Source organism: Ailuropoda melanoleuca, chromosome 3 (assembly GCF_002007445.2).
Source record: "Ailuropoda melanoleuca isolate Jingjing chromosome 3, ASM200744v2, whole genome shotgun sequence".
NCBI classification, from domain to species: domain Eukaryota; kingdom Metazoa; phylum Chordata; class Mammalia; order Carnivora; family Ursidae; genus Ailuropoda; species Ailuropoda melanoleuca.
This window is the reverse complement of record NC_048220.1, coordinates 20,014,889-20,025,905: the sequence shown is the minus strand read 5'-3', so window position 1 is coordinate 20,025,905 and position 11,017 is coordinate 20,014,889.

The window sequence follows — 11,017 nt, the reverse complement described above, 5'->3', positions numbered from 1 at the left end:
TCCAGCTCAACTCAGGGGACCGGCTGAAAAAGGTGTCCCCTACTCCTCCGCCATCTTAACCTCCTCCCAGTGAAAATGAAATTTAACTCCTACCTGTAAACCACAGTCACCTACTTTCTTTCAACAGACGCAGTCATTGTGATAAATTCACTATATTTCATTAGAAATATTATATGTCTAGGCAAGCAGTTTCGCATGGGGGAAAGGGAAGTTTCATAAAAATTAAGTTCCTTTACTCTATAGACAGGCCTGCTGTACTCTTGGCAAGCAAAGAAAGTAGGTTCCCAGAGTGTAATTCTACGTCCATCATTACCCAACCAACAATCTCTCAATATCCAATGTTTAAGTTTCTTGGAAAACATCTGGCTGGCCAAGCTTAGGTCAGATGTCCACCCTTGGTCTAGGCAGCTAACACTGGGGAAGGAGGGATGGTTGGAGCTTTGTGGTCTGTAGAACTGCCCCTCATAAAGACTGCTGGTGAAGCACATCCTTCAAGACAGTGTACAACTGCAGAACCAATGACTGACATGTCCCCTGCAACATTTAAAAAAAATGCCACAGGAGTTGTGAAAACTGGTTTAGGAAAATATTACAATTGACCCTACTAAGATTTATGAACAAAGGTTCTGTTATAGAGGTTTGGCTTTCTGTTTTGATTTTGGTCTTCAATTCTCTAAGTTTGTAATAAGTATGGCGAACCTGGTTCTGCTACTCGGAAGAAGTAACAAATCCCTATTAGGCTTGTAGAAGTTTTCCATGTAGGTGAATTAAAGCAAAGCCAATAGTCCCATTCTATTCACTCGTAGAAAGTAATTCTTGTAAATTTTCTCAAACAAAATTTTTATTTCAAAATTTAGTCATTTCTAAATATATGGCTAAGCTTTATATCTCCTAGAGAATGTATAACAATATAACGACAACATAAAGTTGATGAGGAATGGCCACTAATCACTACCACACATATCCCAGACACATCCTTAGAGGACTTGTCAAAAGGTAGAAGAACCAGCACAGCTACCACCATTCCAAACAACCTCTAACCTTTATAAGCAGATTAGAAATTTGATAATAAATAGAAGGGGAAGTGTTTGGACCTGAAATAGAATGTTACAGATTTTCCTCTCCTTTATCCACGGGGTACAAACAGGGGATGTCCCTCCCCACCCAGCATGCAAGTGAGAGGGTTTCTAAAAAGATTTGGGATACCTCCAAGAAGGGATGACCATCATTCATTCTTCACTAAAATGTTTGCCTTTGCAGTGGGTTTGTTCTGTTCCTACTCGGTTATGACAAATAAACTGAACACAGGACAATGGGGATAGTAGGTATGGGGCAGCCTACTCTCCCATAATTTGGTGCATCATGGCCCAAGTGGACACTACACAAGATAGGCCATTTTTCTACAGCCCCATCTTGAAAAGCAGTATGAGACTGTGTGGTATATCACAAGGTATAGAAAATTAAGATGGTGCAAAAGAAGTCATGAAAAACTCTCTCTTCAATATCAAGGAGTGGGAGGTCTTCTGCTATGTCCTAGGAAGATCTTACCCCTGTTCCCTATGAGCCAAAGCTTTTGGATGTCTGCTGCTAGTGGTATGCTGGAGTTGGTCCATAACAGCTCAAGAAAGCTGAGTGTCAAAATGTCCAGAATTTTAAAAGCCAGTTGCTAAATACAAGATTTAGTAAAAAGTCATATAAACTTTCAATTAAATAAGTTATATTAATAACCAAGGAAATAAATACCCAAAACTCATCACTTACTAATTATTTTACTACATTTACTATCATCTATTCTCTAAGGTTACTTACTTCTGTTTGGTGGACATATTATAATAATGGCGGGCTACTGCGCATCTGTTCCCAACACTATGTTCAGTGACCTCACTTCAAATCAGCTATGGTAAATGTATTTACACCATAGAAATTGGCATACACTACAAATCAGGGCTTCTTTCATTATTCTGATGACTATGCTAAGGGTCAGCAAACTAGGGTCCACATAGTTTTACAAAATAAAGTGCTACTGGAACACAGCCATGCCCATTCATTTACCAGATGTCTATAGCTACTTTTGTGCTAAAACAGCAGAATTCAATACTTGCAAGAGAAACTGCAAAGCCCACAAAACCGAAAATATGTACTATCTGGCCCCTTACAGGAAAATCTTGTTGTCTTCTGGTCTACATTTAAGAAAATGATTGAGAAAACGTTAATAACACAGATTAACTTAAATGTGTACATATAGCTGTTACAATGAATAACAACAAAAATTAAGGAAATCTTAAAATGTTCAAAATCGTTATCCAAGTGAGCAAAGAATTCACTCATGTCATGATCAATGAGTACATTTACAACACGTATCTTCACTGTTTCACTTGTTAACATAAATAAAAACGTTAACCAACATTCATACCAGAACTATACATATTCTTCAACTGTAACTAAAAGTTGGCTACAGACATGCAATTGGTAAAAACCAATTTTTTGGTTTTTCACACCATTTTGTGAGAATCAATTAGCTATGTGAAATTTACAATAAAGACATATTTTAGTATATTTTATTTCACATTTGTATATTTAATATATTTATCTATTATTATTAACCTTTATAATAGCAAAGTCCTTTTCATCAGTACAATGTATAATAAATGCTGTTGTATAATAGTATAATTACATTTTCATATATTTATGATATAAATATATGTATGTATATATACATACACACATATATATATAAAATTTTTTAAAACACCCAAACACAGTGTTTTTCGGAGTGCCAGTTGTTAAACATTTCCCAGCACACCACTGCCTGCCACCCAGCCTGCTAGCCATGTAAGAACTACAATAGCACCAGACAGGAAAGAAAGACTTTTGACTCTGCTCACAAACCCATCTTTCATTCCTGGTCCCCACACATCAAAGGAGGTGGGATCTAGAAGATGGAGAAAAGTTCGCTTAAAAGCACTGACAGCATCCCAGTTTCCAATGCAAGAGCCTTGGGCTATGGAAGCACCACGGAGGATAAGCTTTAAATATTCAAATGGATTAAATTGGTACATAATAGATTTTTCAAATGCTGAAAATAATCAGAATGCTAGGAATCTGGCCAAGATGTTGAAAGGGTCAAGAAAGGAAGAGAAGTGAGGACAGCAGTCTGAGTCCACTTACTCAGCCAGCTTCAAGGAAGACAATATCCTGCCACAGGGTGACCCCCTGGAAAACAAAGCAGTTAAGAAAGTTGAACTAAGGGGTCAGAAAGAGAAATGCTAGAGGGTAAGAGGGACAACACTGCTTGAGGTCAAAGAGAGATAGAGCCAATTTCCCTACTGTGAAGTATACTGATTTAACAACTCACCAGTAAAAACGACTTATCAGTTAGCTACTCCACTCCTGGCTCCTGGGGAGAAAGGATTACGGAGACTGAGGAGTTCACGTCTCCTCCCAACACTTCCCACTCCTGGGAAGGGAAAACTTGAATATAAGATCCTACTACCATAATGAGGAGGAAAAGGGGCCCTCCTCATCCATCCTTAGGTCGAAGGTCAAGCAAAGCATCATGATTCAGGAATTCAGCAGATTGAAGAGGGGTTACAAACAACATGGTAGGTACAGATTGACAGGCAATCTAGAGAGATGTTTAAAGAATTTTTACATGTAGCCTAAGGCTAGGAGATTGCAAACAGATTTTGACAGGAGAGCAAATCAGGGCAGGGTTTTTTGTTGGTTTTTATTTTTTTATTTTTTACCAAGACAGGAATACGCTTCTTGATGTGGGAAAGACAGTCAGAGGTAAACTGAGCAAATAAAAATGTGCCAACCAGACTTAGGGATAAAGAATGGGGACATTAGCAATTAACGAAGGGTCAGGAGACCCAGGTGGCAGTTCCAGCCATTCTGGCTGTCCTGCTAAGTAGCCATGGACCTCTGCAATAGCTGTATCACTTCCTCCCCTAGATATCAGTTCCCCTGCACATAAAAGGAGTCTTTTTCCTGCTCCAATATTGAATCATTTTAGAAAAGGAGCTTCAGTGCTCTGTAGGTTTCTCTGGTGATTGGTATAATGCAGTGAACCTGCTCTGTGTCATCCAGGTTGGAAAAATGTAGGAATCACTTGCCTTCCCAACAGTGACAGTGAAGCACACCTTGGACCTGGGGTATCAGTTCAAACCTCGCCCTCTGGGGCAAGAAATGCTGAGTGTCGTCTCCAATAGGACTGGTAAAGTGAAATAAGAAATTCCATTTAAAACTCCACAAGCAGGTTCACCTTTCTTTCCATATTTTTCTAAGAATCAGCGAAACAAGAGAATGACACCAAGAACAGGGCCTGCATTGGAAAATAATGATACATGACACATTCTGAACAATGATTTATATGATTTTCCTTCTGTGCCTGCTTTTTCTCTCTCCCAAACCCACACTTACAAAATACTGCAGGAAAAAAAAAGTCTTCCACTATAAAAACTGTTTTAGGAAAGAGAAGACCTTATTATTTATGTTCAGGCCCTAAAAATATTATGTATTCAAGAAACTGAATCTTGGAATGGAGAAAAAGATTCTGACGTATCTCCAAACCTGTAATCTCCTCTGAAAGAGATTACATCAGGCAGGATCTAGCCATTCCAAAGGCCAGCCAGATGACTTTTTTTCCTTCTCCAGTAGAGGAATCAAGGCCTCACATTTGTGTCTCTAAACTGAAATGCTTTAAAAAAAAAAAGTAGACTTCAGTTGATTGTAATAGCAGAATTATTCTCATATTCATTTCTAGAGACCAAAAGAAGGAAGACTTCCCCAGAATAGCCCCAACTTCTGGACAGGTTTTATTGTTACTTAAGGGGAATGTGTCTGGTCTGTGGGAGCCACATAGTGGTGGTTGTGCTGCTCAGAGTCCAATGATGAGCTCTTGTGGAAAAACATGAATTTCTTTAGGACTCAGAAGGATCTGACGATATTCATGGAGCTATTACAAAAAGGGATTCGCTCTCCCTCTCCCTCTCCCTAATTATGAACGGAAGAAATGATTAAAAAGATGGCACTCCTAGGAATATATAATTGCTGCTGGCAGCTCTTGTTTCTCCCACAGTTGTTTATATTTTGCAATGAGGATCTGAATGGCATTATCCTACAGAGAGCCCTATCCAAATACAATCTCATTATGAAAAGACTCTGGAATCTAACCACCTCCACTAATAGACTTCTTCTCAGACATTCGTAGGACTTTCCAAACATCAAGAATTTAGCTTGCTGCATTGTGCAGGTGAACTACAAATTTTATACATACCTACAAACATACATATGTCAGCAAGAAACACAGACACACATATACACACATACACATTGGTGATATACATATGTATGTACGTATATATGTATGCATGTGTGTATATTTGTACATATGTGTGTATTTCTTGCTGATAAGAGAAATTGAGAGGTTTTTGAGGCTGTCCAAAATGTGTTTCATCACATTAATGTTGCCTAAAATTTCTTTAAGAGAACCAGAAATCCCTGCCTTGCCACAGACCTGGTTTCCAGTCTGAGGCCTGAGTCCACTATCATGGTCTCTTCTGCGGTGCTAACCCATACTGTATGACCACTCTTCAATCTCAACTTCCATGCTTGAACTTTGCCCCTTACCTGAGGTTGGCTGACCAAGGGGGAGGGATGCTCCTTCCATGCTCATTCTCCACCCACTGGGTCCTGTTGTAAATGGACTAAACCCCAAAAATCCCCTTGCCTTTCTCCCAAATGCCTGGGGTTGCACATAACACTGCACTATGGATCATCCCTGCTAACAGGGATAGATTCTCACAGACAACTCCAAATTCTCACTTTAGGTAAGAAGTAAAACTGCAAAAAATCTGCCTTTTGGAGATTTCATTATCAGCTTGTCTAGATATTTTTCCAGGAATGGGAGAGTGGCAAAATAAATTGTTTTGAATTAAATTCTTCATCATGACAAAGTTCTTCCTTGATGAATGACTGAATTTAAAAGCCCAAGAGGAAGTATGAGGAGAGAAGAATAAGGGAATCAGGGTGACTGACTGCTGAATAATTAAGAAAAGATGTTATATGCTGATAAAATGGGAAGTCTGAGCACATCACTGCGTTGTCCTTTAAGGAAATTAAGCTTGTGGTCTAATGACAACTCAACAAAAGTGTTGTAAAAATTGAGAATGATATATATTTAATTCATATGCTTAAAAGTTTTAATATATAATTGGAAGAATAAAGTTAGCCATTCAATCAGATTTATGACACCATCTCTTCCTACTGAATATCAAAAGAAATACTACATAAGTGATTATATCATAAATTAATCTTTGACATTAAAATGGGCATCTTTGTCAGAACACTAAATAGTACATTTCTCTTTCAGTGTCACTACAATTTTTTTAAAGTTTTAATTTCAGTGTAATTAGCATACAGTGTTATATTAGTTTCAAAGAATACAATAGTGATTCAGTGTCATTAAGTTATTTGGAACATGTATTTTTTGCACAGTAAAAAGGTAGGACAAAGATGAGTTACTTCAGCTGTTTTCAGAGCCCTCTTCTCACAGTGATGGCTACATAGAGATTCATTAGTCTATTCTCTTTTTGTATGCTTAAAAATTTACATCATACATTTTTTTAAAGAAGATACCCTATTCTTGTAAGACAGAGATGAGCCAGACCTCTTCACTTTAACTCTTAATTTATGCAGCCCTCAATTGCTCTCTAAAAACACTCACTTTCCTGGAACGTTTGAGCATCACCTTCAAAGGATGGCAAGACTTCCAAGCTGCTTTCGGTCTCTTACCCCTCTACCCACTCTGACAACCCTGCTGCTACTACTGACAGCTGGGATGGCAAAGAGACTCAGCAATCATCAGGACTGTGGTCTAAGCTCAGCTTTGTACCAGTCCATTTTGTGAAATGGATGCCTGCCATACCCAGCTGTCAGGGAAGGCCCAGCCTTATTCAGCCCCAGCAGAATAAAAATCCAGAGATGAAGCTTGCTGGCCTGGAGGGGTTTAAGTAGAGGCTCTTTTATTAGCTGAGCTAAACACTGATCCCACAGAGAGTCAGGTTTTGCATCAAGGACATGCCTACTGCCTTTCATCTCCTGCGATCTAGAGACTTGTACAACAAAAGTGTGCTCTGGCCCACGACCCACCACCCGTCCTCCAAATGAATGAGACTTTTTTCACCCTCCCACAGGTCTTTATCTTACTTTTCAAGACACTGGTTTCTTTCTACTTCATGTCTCGTCTCTCCCATTGTATTATAAATTCCAGAGTACAAAATGCCTCCCTGGGGCTTTGACTCACCCCTAGCATCCAGCACTAGATGACAATTATCAGTCACCCTAGATGTTTACAGCATTAACACTCCCAATTCTGCCCTTATCCCACCTCCATCTGTAGTCAGAACTCACAGAAAAGGACTTAAAAAGAAGAAAAAGAATATAAATATCATCAAACTACCAATTAGAAAACTCTTTTCTTTTAGCCAGTTCCCAGTTATTAAATTTTTGTTCTAAAAAATAAAAATAAAAAAAAAAACCCACTAAAAGCAACTTTGGCTAATGTATTAAAAAATGTGTTTCTACAATGAGGTGATATGATAGATATCATGCACCACATAACCCATCTTGTGTGGATTTACCAAGGAAAAGCCTTATCAGAACCTATTTCTGAATCTTGAATCCCTTAGTCCAGACACATATAAAAGGGACCAGAGAAGCCACCAGGTTTGAGGATTTGGTGACAGCGTTTCTTTGGAGAGGACCCTCCTCACCCCCAACACTTCTGATAATGGGTCAGGGTGGGCAGGCTTCTATCCCTTGATGGGGGAGTCTAGGGGCACCTCTGAGAGAACTTTGAAACATATTCCTGGCCACTAGAGACACAGAAGGCAAGTTCTGAGAGCTCAAGTGGGTTGGGAACGAGCCTGCATCCTTCCTACAAGACCATAAGCTAAGTGCATGGAAGCACTTAGGAAACCAAGAGAGGGCTGCTGCATTGGACTGGCTGGAGGGATGCTTCATGTCACATATCACTGTATGTAAGGAAGGAGAGAACATGGGTGAGGGACCATCCTGCAACTCAGCCAAAAGGGTTATCTGGAGGAGGCTGGATCAGGAAGAGGCAAATGTGTGTGACAGATGACCAGGAAGCAATCCATCTAGCCAAGGGACCCGTCAGATAAGGCCCAACAGTTGGGGCGCCTAGGTGGTGCATTCGTTAAGCATCTGCCTTTGGCTCAGGGCGTGATCCCAGCATTCTGGGATCGAGCCCCACATCAGGCTCCTCTGCTAGGAGCCTGCTTCTTCCTCTCCCGCTCCCCCTGCTGTGTTCCCTCTCTCGCTGGCTGTCTCTGTCAAATAAATAAATAAAATTAAAAAAAAAAGGCCTAGCAGTAAAACTTCTGAAAAACTCAAGAAGAATCCATGGGGAAGAATCAGTTTCATCCATCTCCAAGCCCACCACGGGGCACCAACTTTAATTATCTATTAAGTCCAGACAGAACAAAGCCCCTTAGGCGAGCAATGCTCTCTCTCTTACTCCTTGACTCTCTCCCACCATTAATACTATAGTAGTTGCAAAACAGTAGTTAGTAAGATAAGGAAGAAGTGAGATGGGAGAAGCCAATACCTCACCCTGTACCCATGGCAGGCATCAGCACAGAGTGGGTGCAATGTGGGAAACAGAAAGGCTGACCAAGGTCAGATTGTTATTATTCCATGGTCAGGATAGTCTCATTACTGAATTATGAGTGTATCTGTGACCTAAAGTGTTTGTAGAATTGTCACTTAGAGTGAGCAGAGAAATCACGGGACTGGCAAAGCTTTCCTCCAGGGACAGGGGAAGATATCTCCACTAACAAAACTTAAACACAAAGTAGTACATAAAAATAAAGCTGTGGGGGGAGAGTTAAGATGGCGGAGGAGTAGGGGACTCCTTTTTCAGCCTCTCCCCTGAGTCGAGTTGGATAGGTACCAGACCAACCTGAACATCCATGGAATCAGCCTGAGACGCAGGAAGATACATCTGGATCTCTACAAATGAACATCTCCAAGGCTGAGTATTGAGGTACGAAGTGGGGAGCCGTGAAACCGCGCACAGATATCTGAAGATAAACGGAAGGGGGAGGGAGTCACCGCGTTCGGGCGCTGGGAAGCGATAGGCACCTGCACCGGTGAGCGGGCAGACTCGCAGACCAGCACCCGCGAGAGAGCAGACTGAGACCGTGAGCTGGGGAACACGCGACCAGACTGAAAACCGGAGCTCTGGTGTGCTCACTGGAACCAGACTGAGACCGGGATCTCCAGAACGTACGGGGGCGGCTGGCAGCTGGCTGTGTTAGAAACACAAAGGACAGAGGCGCGCCGGCCCTGGAAATGAGGGCTGGGACGGCGGATGTGGGGTGCACATCCCAGGACGCTGCAGGGTTGAGCAGCACCAACAGTAACGGAGTTAAAGTGGCCAGAACATTGGTGGAGAACGGTCCGCAATCCTTCTGTTCTAAGACAGAGGCTGAGATTCGGCCACTGCTGCTCTGACTCTCAGAAGAGGCACAGCAAACCGCCAGGGAAAGCCGCCAGAGAACAAAAGCCTGGAAATACCGGCTCACAGAGTGCCCATCCCCATCTCCCCTCGCAGGGGACATGGAGACTCTACCCAAACAGGGTTGCCTGAGTATCGGCACGGCAGGTCCCTCCCCCGGAAGGCAGCCTGAAAAATCAAGAAGCCCACATCCCTAAGATCCCTATAAAACAAGGGTGCACGGCCTGGGTCCCTGTCAATAATTTGGGCTCTGGACAACCCCGCAACCTCTCCCCATCAGAATGACGAGAAGGAGAAATCCCCCCCAGCAAAGAAAAGATAATGAGTCTGTGGCCTCTGCCACAGAACTAATAGATATGGATATAATCAAATTATCAGAAATGGAATTTAGAGTAACAATGCTCAAGATGATGTGTAGACTTGAAAAAAGTATTAACGAAAATGTTAATGAGAATATAGAATCTCTAAGGGTGGAAATGAGGGCGAATCTGACAGAAATTAAAAATTCTATGAGCCAAATGCAGTCAAAACTAGAGGCTCTGACGGCCATGGTGAATGAGGCAGAAGAATGTATCAGTGAATTGGAGGATAGGTTAGTAGAAGAAAAAGCTAAAACAGAATCTGGACTCAAAAAAATCCATGTTCAGGAATGTAGGTTATGAGAGATTACTGACTCAATGAAACGTTCCAATGTCAGAATCATCGGCATCCCCGAGGTGGTGGAGAAAAACAGAGGTCTAGAAGAGATATATGAACAACTCGTAGCTGAAAACTTCCCTAATCTATCAAGGGAAACAAACATTCGTGTTCAAGAGGCAGAGAGGACCCCTTCCAAGCTCAACCACGACATACCTACACCACGTCACTTCATAGTGCAATTCGCAAATATTAGAGCCAAGGATAAAGTATTGAAAGCGACCAGGGCAAAGAAATTTCTCACGTACCAAGGCAAAGGTATCAGAATTACATCAGACCTGTCTGCACAGACCTGGAATGAGAGAAAGGCTTGGGGGGCCATTTTTAAAGCTCTTTCAGAGAAAAAAATGCTGCCAAGGATCCTTTATCCAGCAAGGTTGTCATTCAGAATTGATGGAGAAATAAAGACCTTCCAGAATCGCCAGTCATTGACAAATTTCGTAACCATGAAAAAGCCCTACAGGAGATATTAAGGGGGGTTCTATAAAAGTAAAGAGGCCCCAAGAGTGACACAGAACAGAAAGTCACTATTGATAGAAACAAAGGCTTTGCTGGCAACATGGCATCATTAAAATCATATCTCTCAATAATCAGTCTCCATGTAAATGGCCTAAATGCTCCCATAAAATGCCACAGGGTTGCAGATTGGATAAAAAGACATGACCCATCCATTTGCTGCCTACAAGAGACTCGTTTTGAACCTAAGGATACATTCAGACTGAAAGTAAAGGGATGGAATACCATCTTTCACACCAATGGACCTCAAAAGAAAGCTGG